Consider the following 15,497-nt stretch of genomic DNA (forward strand, 5'->3'; position numbering starts at 1 on the left):
AATGAACACGCAAAAATTGGTCCACATCGGACCATAATTATATATAGCCCCCATATAAACCGAATTTTTTTTACCAAATTTTTTAAAATAAAACGAAGGTTTTCTTTCCTGGTGGGTTCACTGTTTTTTTCAGTACATAGAAGACGCATTTCTCTGATATAACGTTTTTTCCTTGACCAACATACGATAAACTTTTCTATAAAGTCGTTTTGTCCTTATAATTAAGTGATTCCACTTAAGAATTGCTATCTTAAAATAAAAAAAATTGTTTGACTAACGTCAACTTGTCTATATTAATTGTGAAAATTTCTGAAAAAATAATTAAATTGAAAAAACGAATAAATGAAATGTTGTTACCTAGAAGCAATCAAAAATTAAAAGTTGTTACCTAGAATCAAAACTTAATTTTAAAAGAGTATTTTGTCTGAAAGGTATCCTATTTTTTCTAGGCTTCTTTGGAATCAATACAAAATCTTTGGAACCGCGCATGCTTTTTTCAGTGTTAGGAGTCGCTATGAACCAATTTTTGCATGAATAAAACATACCAAATGTCAATCGGATGGGATGAAGTTTGCCCTCCTAGGAGGTTCAAGAATACAAATCTGGTGATTGATCTATATGTAATTATGGATTGATACCGGCTAATTTTTGCATGGATATTAGAACATATATAACATTACGTACAATATTTCATTTGGATCGGACGAAATTTGCTACTATAGGAGACTTCAGAAGTCAAATTTGGGTATCAGTCTTTATAGGGAATATGTGTAATTATTGACCAATATCGAAAATTTAGAGTTAGAGGGTATATACGAACATAACACCAGGAGTTCTAAGATATCCAATATAGGGATCTCTTCATATGACCCTATACATATACATATTTAAATGATTACAAGAAGTAAAACCTGGAAATTTTACATTCAGTTTCAAGCAATTTTCATGATCAGTGCAAGTATTTTCGGAACACTTCTTTATGGTCCTAAACTAATTTTAGATTTCGAATTTCATGCAAATTGGATAAAAACTAGGGTTTCTATAAGCCCAAGAGATAAAATCGGGAGATCGGTCTATAGGGGGATATACCAAAACAAGGAACAATACACGCCATTTTCGGTACACGTATTTGTGGTCCTAGAAAACCTCTAGATCTCCAATTTCAGAAAATTGGATAAAAACTACGGTTTCTATAAGCCCAAGAAGTAAAATCTGGAGATCGGTCTATATGAGTGCTATATCAATATATGTACCTATACTCACCATTTTCGGCACACCTCTTTGTGGTCCTAAAGTACCTCTAGATTTCCAATTTCAGGCAAATTGGGATAGAAACTACGGTTTCTATAAGCCCAAGAAATAAAATCTGGAGATCGGTCTATATCGGGGCTATATCAAAACATGGACCGATAGAAGTGGTTCGATATTGTAAATATTCTAAACCGTTCGTTTGACATCAAAAATACATATTTGTTTCGTTCGGAAGTTAGCGTGTTTTCAAACGGATGAACAACCATAGCCAGATTGACTCAGTATTTCACCACGACCAACAATCCACATATATTCTTTATGAGGTGTAAGACCAGTATTTCAATGAATGACAAATTTAGTTTGCACCCCGTTCTATGGTGAAGGGTATTAAACGAAAACGAAATCAAAGAATAACAGCAAATATGCTTTGACTATGTGCATATAAAAATAAGAATAATACTTGACTCTTGACATCGGGCATCCGACAACAAGACGCGCCACCAAACCGTAATAATAAAAGTAATGCATTTACAAGAGTACACTGAACACAAAGAAAAAAACAACTAAATGCATCGAAGCAAAGTACCCAGAAGCACCAATGTTGTTCTTGATGCAACAACTTAAACTGCAAAACAACGAACTATGATGATGACAGCACTATTGCCGTTGCACTATGAAGATGAGGATGACAACGACAATAACGAAGACGATGATGATGATGACGACGGCTACAATAACAATGTGGATCATCGTCACTCATTGCAATGACTGCTGATGATGGTGAGCAGGAAAATGTATGTGCCATGTAGGGTTTACCTACATTGAATATCCTACTTTTCTTGTATTCTCTTCCTTTTTTCACCGGATATTGATAGGAATTTTAATCACGCAAATATTATTAATTTTTCATCAGAGTAATTTTCACTGAAATTTAGACAATAAGGTAGATGCTGTGCATGGTTACCGCAGAAAAGTTCCGTTTTTATATCCACCACCATAGAATGGTGATGAGGGTATAATAAGTTTGTCATTCCGTTTGTAACACATCAAACTATCGACTATAGGAGAAATTCTACGACGATATAACCATGTCCGTCTGTCAGTTGTAATCACGCTACAACCTTCAATAATGGCGCTATCGTCTTGAAATTTGGCACAGATTCGTTTTTTGCTTGCAGGCAGGTCAAGTTCTTCGAAGATGAGCTATATCGGTCAATGTTTTGATATAGTGCCCATGTAAACCGACCACCCAATTTGGGTTTTTGATCTTATAGAAACCGTAGTTTTTATCCAATTTGCCGGTTTCTAGAAACCCAATGGGTGAAATCGGGAGATCGGTCTTATGGGAGCTATACTAAAACATGGACCGATACTGACCGTTTTTGGAACACCTCTTTACGGTCCTAAAATAATTCTAGATTTCGAATTTCATGCAAATTGGGTAAAAACTACACCGAAAGAATTCTCTTCGTTAATTTTATGAAGAATTCTTCATTAACTATTCTTCCTGAATTCTTCATTAAAATAACGAAATTTTCATTCATTTTCGTAAATTTTACGAAGAACATTTTACGAATATACGAAACTTCTACGAAACATTCTACATTAACTTTTCTTCGTAAAAAGTTCGTACTTTTAACGAAACTTTCTTCACATTTCATGAATTTTGTGAAGAAGTTTTTACGAATATTTTACGAAACATTCTGCGTTAAAATTTCTTCATAAAAAGTACGAAACATTTTCTTTGAAATAACGAAGAAGTTTCATTGAAGTTGTAAAATTTCCGTTCGCGGCATTAAATTGTCTTTTATAATGTGCTTGAGTGTATTCCTTTATTCTATTTTTTTATGCAAGTCTATGCTACTTCTCATTTGGGTGATAGCGCGCTATGAATAAAAGTGAAGCAATAAAACTAAAAATTATTCAAAAACTTAAGATGTAAAGTAGTGATGTCATTTTTCACACTTGCAACTACAACCAAATGCACTTTCGACTATAAATTTTTTTTCTAAAAGTTCGAACATTTTTCAGAAAAAAGTACGAAATTTTTTCATAAAAAGTACGAAAATTTTTCATAAAAACTACGAAAATTTTTCATAAAAAGTACGAAACATTTTCATAAAAAGTACGAAGATTTTTCATAAAAAGTACGAAGATTCTTCGTAAAAAGTACGATTTTTTTTCTTACAAACTACGAAAATTTTGGAAGAACTTTTCTTCGTAAAAAGTACGAAATATTTCGTACTTTTAATGAAAAGTTTCTTTGGTTGTAAACAATGACAAATTTCGTACTTTTAACGAAATTTTTCGTTCTTTTTACGAAGAAAATTCTTTCGGTGTACGGTTTCTATAAGCCCAAGAGATAAAATCGGAAGATCGGTCTATATGGGGGATATACCAAAACAATGACCAATACACGCCATATTCGGCAAACGTATTTGTGGTCCTATAAAACCTCTAGATCTCCAATTTCAGGCAAATTGGATAGAAACTACGGTTTCTATAAGCCCAAGAAATAAAATCTGGAGATCGGTCTATATGGGGGCTATATCAAAACATTGAGCGATACTCACTATTTTCGGCATACCTCTTTGTGGTCGTAGAATACCTCTACATTTCTAATTTCAGGCAAATTGGATAAAAACTACGGATTCTATAAGCCCAAGAAATAAAATCAGGATGTCGGTCTATATAGGGGCTATACCAAAACATGGACCGATACTCACCATTTATGGCACACCTCTTTGTGGTCCTCAAATACCTCTAGATCCAATTTCAGGCAAATTGGATAGAAACTACGATTTTTATAAGCCCAAGACCCCAAATCGAGAGGTCAGTCTATATGGGGACAACATCAAAACCTGGACCGATATAGCCCATCTTCGAACTTGACCAGCCTACAGACAAAAGACGAGTTTGTGAGAAATTTCAGCGCGATCGCTTGATTATTGAAGACTGTAGTGGGATTACAACAGACAGACAGACGGACATGGATATATCGTCTATGGTGGTGGGTATAACAAGTATATACGGTCGTAAGTTTGGCCAGGCCGAATCTTATGTACTTCACCATGGATTGCGTGGAAAGTTCAACTAAAGACTGTCATCCGCAATCGAATTACTTGGATTGTGGTAATATTTACCGATGGCAAGGTATCTTAAAACTTCTTAACATCGTCTTCTAAATTGTAAGTTAGTCCATACATGATATATGGTTGTTAACGGATAAGGCTCCATGATTACGGACCGATATGGTCCAATTCTTGCATGGTTGTGAGAGACCGTATACTAACACCACGTACCAAATTTCAAACGGATCGGATGAAATTTGCTCCTCCAAAAGGTTCCAGAGGTCAGATTCGGGCATCGGTTTATATGGGGGCTATATATATGTATTGACCGATATTTACCAATTTTTGCATGGTTGTTAGAGACCGTATAATAACACCTCGTAAAACATTTCAGACGCATCGGATGAATTTAGCTTCTCCGTAGATCAAATCTGGGGATCGGTTTATATGGGGGATATATATAATTATGAACTGATATGGACCAAGTTTTTCATGGTTGTTAGAGACCATACACCACGTACCAAATTTCAACCGGATCGAATGAAATTTGCTTCTCTAAAAGGCTCCGTAGATCAAATCTGGGGATCGGTTTATATGGGGGCTATACGTAAAAGTGGTCCAATATGGCCCATTTGCAATACCATTCGACCTACATCAATAACAACTACTTGTGCCAAGTTTCAAGTCGATAGCTTGTTTCGTTCGGATGTTAGAGTGATTTCAACAGAAAGACGGACGGACGGACATGCATAGATCGACTCAGAATTTCACCACGACTCAGAATATATATACATTATGGGGTCTTGGAGCAATATTTCGATGTGCTACAAACGAAATGACAAAGTTAATATACCCCCCATCATATGGTGGATGGTATAACAAAAAACTAAAACAAAACAAACTTTTTGCAATAAACTTGAGTTAATTTTCGATATAATTTTACAACAGTGTTTTTGTGTAGAAGTAGATAACATCGCCTCTAATTTATCATTATACTAAAAATCCGCTGCAGAAACATATTTCTGGTGTCTTAACGACGGGCATTGCACCGCTCTGAGCCGCCACCATTGGATAGGGGTTTATCATCCAGTTTGGAACCAGTGAAAATATAGATGTCCTAGCGATGTCATTTTGCCCATCAATTCTAACAATAAAATAGTCATCAATAATGGATATATCCTTTAGATAGTTGCTACACGCAGAGAAGAAACATGATTGTCACAATCATATTCGAAGAGCAAAATAATATGATAGCTATTTTTGCGGCGACCATGTAACATTTTAACCTGCAACCATGTTGGCTCAGTGAACATGGTTCTAAGAAAAATGTAGTTGTCCTCATCTAAAATGTTATTATATTGATAAAAAAAGAATTTTCTTTGAATGAAAAGACAATGGTCACGATTTAAAATGTTATGGTATTCATTCAAAATGTTTTTCTCCTCGTTAAAAGAACATGGTCACAACCTAAAATGTTTTGATCTTTATGAAAAAACTTTTTTCATCGTCGAAAAAGGACGCCACTTGAGAAAAGAAAACACAAAATTAATTTTATTTGTTTGTTTTTATTTATTTATAAACTAATTCATTATTTATTTGTATTTATCATATATTTTTACACACTCTATTTTATTTCAATTTCAACAATAAGTAATTATTCCACATTTACATCGAGCTCAGCAAATGTACAAACGCAGACATCATGTAACTGCAAATAAAAATAAATTATACCATATAGCAAAATGCAGAACAAAAAACCAGGTACATTTTTACAATTATACTTTCCTTTTTTGTGTTCACATAAAACCACGTGCCACTTCTGAATAAATAAATTAACACAAAACACAGTAAATCCGTATTCTCCGTCCATTCCAAGAAACAATCAACACACGACTGACGCGCAAAATGAAAATCGTGTGTACCTGCTCAATGTTTTTATAAAATTCTTTTCGCTGCAAACAAGTTAAAAAATTAAATGGTCACGAAAAAATGTAAATGGTCTTTATGGCCATGTAATGGTTCTAGACATGTCTATACTTAACCTATAAAAATACTTTTTTCCCTGTAAAAAAGTAAAAAAAAAAATGAATGGTCAGGTACATGATTTTCCCGACCATTTAATGGTCTCCAATTCTATCATTTAAATGATAGAACATGTTTGCGGTATTTGAGAACCATTCAAATGCTTATTGCCACCATACATTTTTCTCCGCTCGAAAACTATTTTTACAAAGACAAAATACATGGTTTTCGCGGCAATTACATGCTCTAGATAAGCATTAAATGGATGCGGCAACCATGTCCAAACATGGTTTTTCTGTGCGTGTACAGATATGATTATTGTCTGCAGGCAGAAAAATTTCGAAAATTGACTCTATGGTTCCAATCCAATATCAAATTGCACGATTTGAATACGTAAACATTTCCTCATGATTTTTATATAATTTTTCTGGAGTGTAGAATTTTAATATTTTTCATTGTAAACATATATGGATATGGAAAACACCAATACACTTTCTTGTTTGGATGTAGCCCACACCCAGAGAAGGAATATGATCACCCCAAACATGTTTCAAGAGCACCATATAACTTTTCATGTAACATGTTTTTTCGCAACCATGTTATGTTCTCGAAAATTATGTATCTGATTTCAGCATGATTTGGGACAAAACTGTTACATGTTTCTTTGGAAAAAGTAACAAGGTGCTCTTGAAACCTATTTGGGGTGATAATACTCCTTCTCTGCCCAACAAAAAAAAATTGGAAGTTGTTCCAAAGGCACAACATTAAAAGCACTTTCAAAAATATATTTTTGAAAGTGCTTTTAATGTTGTGCCTTTGGAACAACTTCCAATTTTTTTTTGTTGGGCAGAGAAGGAGTATTATCACCCCAAATAGGTTTCAAGAGCACCTTGTTACTTTTTCCAAAGAAACATGTAACAGTTTTGTCCCAAATCATGCTGAAATCAGATACATAATTTTCGAGAACATAACATGGTTGCGAAAAAACATGTTACATGAAAAGTTATATGGTGCTCTTGAAACATGTTTGGGGTGATCATATTCCTTCTCTGGGTGTGGGCTACATCCAAACAAGAAAGTGTATTGGTGTTTTCCATATCCATATATGTTTACAATGAAAAATATTAAAATTCTACACTCCAGAAAAATTATATAAAAATCATGAGGAAATGTTTACGTATTCAAATCGTGCAATTTGATATTGGATTGGAACCATAGAGTCAATTTTCGAAATTTTTCTGCCTGCAGACAATAATCATATCTGTACACGCACAGAAAAACCATGTTTGGACATGGTTGCCGCATCCATTTAATGCTTATCTAGAGCATGTAATTGCCGCGAAAACCATGTATTTTGTCTTTGTAAAAATAGTTTTCGAGCGGAGAAAAATGTATGGTGGCAATAAGCATTTGAATGGTTCTCAAATACCGCAAACATGTTCTATCATTTAAATGATAGAATTGGAGACCATTAAATGGTCGGGAAAATCATGTACCTGACCATTCATTTTTTTTTTTACTTTTTTACAGGGAAAAAAGTATTTTTATAGGTTAAGTATAGACATGTCTAGAACCATTACATGGCCATAAAGACCATTTACATTTTTTCGTGACCATTTAATTTTTTAACTTGTTTGCAGCGAAAAGAATTTTATAAAAACATTGAGCAGGTACACACGATTTTCATTTTGCGCGTCAGTCGTGTGTTGATTGTTTCTTGGAATGGACGGAGAATACGGATTTACTGTGTTTTGTGTTAATTTATTTATTCAGAAGTGGCACGTGGTTTTATGTGAACACAAAAAAGGAAAGTATAATTGTAAAAATGTACCTGGTTTTTTGTTCTGCATTTTGCTATATGGTATAATTTATTTTTATTTGCAGTTACATGATGTCTGCGTTTGTACATTTGCTGAGCTCGATGTAAATGTGGAATAATTACTTATTGTTGAAATTGAAATAAAATAGAGTGTGTAAAAATATATGATAAATACAAATAAATAATGAATTAGTTTATAAATAAATAAAAACAAACAAATAAAATTAATTTTGTGTTTTCTTTTCTCAAGTGGCGTCCTTTTTCGACGATGAAAAAAGTTTTTTCATAAAGATCAAAACATTTTAGGTTGTGACCATGTTCTTTTAACGAGGAGAAAAACATTTTGAATGAATACCATAACATTTTAAATCGTGACCATTGTCTTTTCATTCAAAGAAAATTCTTTTTTTATCAATATAATAACATTTTAGATGAGGACAACTACATTTTTCTTAGAACCATGTTCACTGAGCCAACATGGTTGCAGGTTAAAATGTTACATGGTCGCCGCAAAAATAGCTATCATATTATTTTGCTCTTCGAATATGATTGTGACAATCATGTTTCTTCTCTGCGTGTAGCAACTATCTAAAGGATATATCCATTATTGATGACTATTTTATTGTTAGAATTGATGGGCAAAATGACATCGCTAGGACATCTATATTTTCACTGGTTCCAAACTGGATGATAAACCCCTATCCAATGGTGGCGGCTCAGAGCGGTGCAATGCCCGTCGTTAAGACACCAGAAATATGTTTCTGCAGCGGATTTTTAGTATAATGATAAATTAGAGGCGATGTTATCTACTTCTACACAAAAACACTGTTGTAAAATTATATCGAAAATTAACTCAAGTTTATTGCAAAAAGTTTGTTTTGTTTTAGTTTTTTGTTATACCATCCACCATATGATGGGGGGTATATTAACTTTGTCATTTCGTTTGTAGCACATCGAAATATTGCTCCAAGACCCCATAATGTATATATATTCTGAGTCGTGGTGAAATTCTGAGTCGATCTATGCATGTCCGTCCGTCCGTCTTTCTGTTGAAATCACTCTAACATCCGAACGAAACAAGCTATCGACTTGAAACTTGGCACAAGTAGTTGTTATTGATGTAGGTCGAATGGTATTGCAAATGGGCCATATTGGACCACTTTTACGTATAGCCCCCATATAAACCGATCCCCAGATTTGATCTACGGAGCCTTTTAGAGAAGCAAATTTCATTCGATCCGGTTGAAATTTGGTACGTGGTGTATGGTCTCTAACAACCATGAAAAACTTGGTCCATATCAGTTCATAATTATATATATCCCCCATATAAACCGATCCCCAGATTTGATCTACGGAGAAGCTAAATTCATCCGATGCGTCTGAAATGTTTTACGAGGTGTTATTATACGGTCTCTAACAACCATGCAAAAATTGGTAAATATCGGTCAATACATATATATAGCCCCCATATAAACCGATGCCCGAATCTGACCTCTGGAACCTTTTGGAGGAGCAAATTTCATCCGATCCGTTTGAAATTTGGTACGTGGTGTTAGTATACGGTCTCTCACAACCATGCAAGAATTGGACCATATCGGTCCGTAATCATGGAGCCTTATCCGTTAACAACCATATATCATGTATGGACTAACTTACAATTTAGAAGACGATGTTAAGAAGTTTTAAGATACCTTGCCATCGGTAAATATTACCACAATCCAAGTAATTCGATTGCGGATGACAGTCTTTAGTTGAACTTTCCACGCAATCCATGGTGAAGTACATAAGATTCGGCCTGGCCAAACTTACGACCGTATATACTTGTTATACCCACCACCATAGACGATATATCCATGTCCGTCTGTCTGTCTGTTGTAATCCCACTACAGTCTTCAATAATCAAGCGATCGCGCTGAAATTTCTCACAAACTCGTCTTTTGTCTGTAGGCTGGTCAAGTTCGAAGATGGGCTATATCGGTCCAGGTTTTGATGTTGTCCCCATATAGACTGACCTCTCGATTTGGGGTCTTGGGCTTATAAAAATCGTAGTTTCTATCCAATTTGCCTGAAATTGGATCTAGAGGTATTTGAGGACCACAAAGAGGTGTGCCATAAATGGTGAGTATCGGTCCATGTTTTGGTGATAATATGATCACCCCAAACATGTTTCAAGAGCACCATATAACTTTTCATGTAACATGTTTTTTCGCAACCATGTTATGTTCTCGAAAATTATGTATCTGATTTCAGCATGATTTGGGACAAAACTGTTACATGTTTCTTTGGAAAAAGTAACAAGGTGCTCTTGAAACCTATTTGGGGTGATAATACTCCTTCTCTGCCCAACAAAAAAAAATTGGAAGTTGTTCCAAAGGCACAACATTAAAAGCACTTTCAAAAATATATTTTCAAAAAAGTTCTTTGTTTTAACTACACAGGAAGTAATTTTAATTAAATTTTTTATAACTCGCGTTTTTCATATTTCTAATTAGTAACTTTATTATTATTATTTTTTTTTATACCCTCCACCATAGGATGGGGGGTATATTAACTTTCTCATTCCGTTTGTAACACATCGAAATATTGCTCCAAGACCCCATAATGTATATATATTCTGAGTCGTGGTGAAATTCTGAGTCGATCTATGCATGTCCGTCCGTCCGTCCGTCTGTTGAAATCACGCTAACTTCCGAACGAAACAAGCTATCGACTTGAAACTTGGCACAAGTAGTTGTTATTGATGTCGGTCGGATGGTATTGCAAATGGGCCATATCGGTCCACTTTTACGTATAGCCCCCATATAAACGGACCCCCAAATTTGGCTTGCGAGGCCTCTAAGAGAAGCAAATTTCATCCGATCCGGCTGAAATTTGGTACATGGTGTTAGTATATGATCTCTAACAACCATGCAAAAGTTGGTCCACATCGGTCCATAATTATATATAGCCCCCATATAAACCGATCCCCCGATTTGGCTTGCAGAGCCTCTAAGAGAAACAATTTTCATCCGACCCGGCTGAAATTTGGTACATGGTGTTAGTATATGGTCTCTAACAACCATGCAAAAATTGGTCCATATCGGTCCATAATTATATATAGCCCCCATATAAACCGATCCCCCGATTTGTCTTGCGGAGCCTCTAAGGGAAGCAAATTTCATCCGATCCGGCTGAAATTTGGTACATGGTGTGAGTATATGGTATGTAACAACCATGCAAAAATTTGTTCACATCGGTCCATAATTATATATAGCCCCTATATAAACGGACCCCCAAATTTGGCTTGCGGAGCCTCTAAGAGAAGCAAATTTCATCCGATCCGCCTGAAATTTGGTACATGGTGTTAGTATATGGTCTCTAACAACCATGCAAAAATAGATCCATATCGGTCCATAATTATATATAGGCCCCATATAAACCGATCACCAGATTTGACCTCCGGAGCCTCTTGGAAGACCAAAATTTATCTGATTCAGTTGAAATTTGGTACGTGATGTTAATATATGGCCTCAAACACCCATGAAAAAATTGGTCGATATCGGTCCATAATTATATATAGGCCCCATATAAACCGATCCCCAGATTTGACCCAGATTGAGAGCAAAATTCTTCCCATTCGGTTGAAATTTGGTACGTGATATAGGGTATCCAACAACCATGCAGGAATTGGTTCCTATCAGTCCATAATAATAATATATAGCTCCCATATAAACAGATCCCCAGATTTGACCTCCAGTGCCTTTTGGAGAAGCAAAATTCATCCGATCTGGTTGAAATTTGGTACGTGGTGGTAGTAAATGATATTTAACAACCATGTGAGTTGAAATTTGTGGATGACAGTCTTTCGTAGAAGTTTCTACGCAATCCATGGTGGAGGGTACATAAGATTCGGCCTGGCCGAACTTACGGCCGTATATACTTGTTTTTGCCTCAAATAGGCTAAAAACATAGTAAGAATTAATAAAATGGTACAAATTATTAAAATTTTGCCGAAAAACATGCTAGATCCAATCTCAAAATTTGCGAATTTTTTAAAATATTTCAGGTCAAGCGTTTCAGACAAGCACTAGAAAGCATTTAAAATCATAAAAATTATTTATTTGACTAAATACTCGTAGTACGACATTTTTTAATTCACTACCTAAATCCTGAATTCGAATCACACCTTATGTCGTCGTTAAGCCGTACTCTGGCAAGCCCATGTTAAATTCTGCGCCAATTTTGCACCACTTTCGGATCCAACCAGAACATTTTCACTTCTTTTTTGGCTGGTTCTGGGTACTAGTTTAACTTATATCAAATTGTATTCACTTAAAAAAATCTGCCAATCTTATTTCTTTTTGTAGCCCGCTTTGGAAACCCTTGAAAGCGTTTCTCCATTTCATTCATAGTCGATGGCAAGAAGACACCAACCTACGTGTATCACTGGAGAAACAAACAAATGCACTTGACACGAAGAAATTTACTTCTACACTTCAAGCATTACGTTACGCTGCAATGTCTTAGTACGAGTATCAACATGAAAATAATCCAGCCCCAATGAATCAAGCGAGGTAGCTTTTTGTTCCCCCAGAAATAAGGTGCTCTACTCTGAAGTGGTTTGCCATGAGGCTGATAGCATTACAGGTTGACAAGACAACCATGAAGAATATGATGCGTTCACCCACAAAGTCATAAACATCAAAGAAGTATCATTCAGATTTATTGCTTTCAATGTGCAAGATGGTTGCCTCTTGGCGGGGAGTAATTGTACGAATGATTGGATATAGCTGGGATTTCTTGGTCACTTTGTGTTTTTTCTGATTTTTTACGAGCATCCTTGTTTTGCAAGTTAATGTTTGAATGTAAAATGAAATAAAATGGAATATTTGTTCTACAATTATTTTCATTGATAAAGGTGAGATTTGTTAACCTTTTGTACTAAAGTATTTAACATTTGATTTGAATAAAAGTGGTTTACTGATAATTAATGAATATTTTCATTGATGTCTACGTAAATTCGTAGAATTTTTTAGGGAATGCAGTTAATAAAAGAAAACAAGAATCTGCCCAAAAACGGACCTTGTGGGGCCCATATCTCGTAAACTATAAAATATATTGATTTTACAAATTCTATAAAGCAAAGAAAAAATCATCGAATCCGGTTCAAAATTGCGAATTTGACAGCTAAAACAAAATTGCATACCCCCGAGGTGACCAATGTTCAATACTTACTGGTCAGCCCGTGGACCCACCAGGGAATCACAAACTTACAAACTTAGAGAAAAACACTTCAACTATCACACAAAGAAAAAATTATGTTGATATATTTATCCGTTCAAAAGTTACAGAATTATTTCCAAAAAATGACTGGAACCACTGCGCGACACACAGTCGTTCTAAATCAATTTTTTTAGTATACCCTCCACCATAGGATTGGGGCAATGCGAACTTTGTCATTCCATTTGTAGCACATTAAAATATTGGTCTCGGCCACCAAGTATGTACATTCTGCATCGTGGTGAAATTCTGAGTCAATCTAGCGAAGTCCGTCCGTCTGTTAAAATCACGCCAACTTTCGTAAGGAACAAGCTGTCGACTTGAAAGTCGGTACAAGTAGTTGTTATTGACGTACGTCGGATGGCATTGCTAATGGGCTATATCGGATCACCTATCGCCAGATTTATCTTGCGGAGCCTCTTGAAAGAGCAATCAATCCAATTCGCTTGACATTTGGTGCATTCTACACGGAAAAAAGTAAACTGTTTTATAGAAAGAATGAACTACGTCGTATGAAAGTTGAACTAAATTATACTCCACATTTTTAGATGTCCACAAAGCGTCGTTACAGACAGGAAAATATTATACCCTGTTGTACTTTTTAACTACAACTCACGTAATTACTCACATAGAAGAAACAAATTAACTAACAGTAAAGAAAAACAAGTATATACGGCCGTAAGTTCGGCCGTAAGTTCGGCCAGGCCGAATCTTATGTACCCTCCACCATGGATTGCGTAGAATCTTCTACGAAAGACTGTCATCCACAATCGAATTACTTGGGTTGTGGTATCTTAAAACTTCTTAACATCGTTTTCTAAATTGTGAGTTAAACCATACGCGGTTTATATTAGACAAAAACAAGTATATACGGCCGTAAGTTCGGCCAGGCCGAATCTTATGTACCCTCCACCATGGATTGCGTAGAAACTTCTACGAAAGACTGTAATCCACAATCGAAATACTTGGGTTGTGGTATCTTAAAACTTCTTAACATCGTTTTCTAAATTGTGAGTTAGTCCATACGTGGTATATATTAGACAAAAAAGGTATGTATAGGTAAGTCTACAAATAATTACGAATCGATATGGACTTTTGTACGGTATTTAGAGAGCCAGAATTGAAATATGGGGGTCGCTCATATGGGGGCTATATACAATTATGAACTTGATATGGACCAATTTTTGTGTGATTGGATATGAACCAATTCCTGAATAGTTATTGGATACCATATACTAACATCACGTACCAAATTTCAACCGAATCGGATGATTTTTGCTCTTCCAAAGGTCTCCTGAGGTCAAATCTGAGGATTGGTTTATATAGGGGCTATATATGTAATTATGGACCGATTTCGACCAATTTTTGCATGGGTGTTTAAGGCCATATATTAAGACCACGTTCCAAAATTCAACTGAATCAGATGAATTTTGGTCTTCCAAGAGGCTACGAAGTTTAAATCTGGTGATCGGTTTATATGGGGGCTACATATAATTATGGACCGATGTGGACCAATTTTTGGATGGTGATTAGAGACCATATACTAACACTATGTACCAAATTTCAGCCGGATCAAATGAAATTTGCTTCTCTTAGAGGCTCCGCAAGCCAAATCGGGGGATCGGTTTATATGGGGGCTAATACAATTATGAATCGATGTGGACCAATTTTTGCATGGTTGTTAGAGATCATATGCTGACACCATGTACCAAATTTCAGCCGGATCGGATAAAATTTGCTTCTCTTATAGGCTCCTTAAGCCAAATCGGGGATCGGTTTATATGGGGGCTATATATAATTATGGACCGATGTGGACCAAATTTTGCATAGTTGTTTGAGACCATACACTTACACCATGTACCAAATTTCAGCCGTATCGGATCAAATTTGCTTCACTTATAGGATTCGCAAGCCAAATTTGGGGGCCCGTTTATATGGGGGCTATACGTAAAAGTGGACCGATATGGCCCATTTGCAATACCATCCGACCTACATCAATAACAACTACTTGTGCCAAATTTCAAGTCGATAGCTTGTTTCGTTCGGAAGTTAGCGTGATTTCAACAGACGGACGG

The sequence above is a fragment of the Haematobia irritans genome, chromosome 3 (assembly GCF_050003625.1).
Source record: "Haematobia irritans isolate KBUSLIRL chromosome 3, ASM5000362v1, whole genome shotgun sequence".
Lineage (NCBI taxonomy): Eukaryota > Metazoa > Arthropoda > Insecta > Diptera > Muscidae > Haematobia > Haematobia irritans.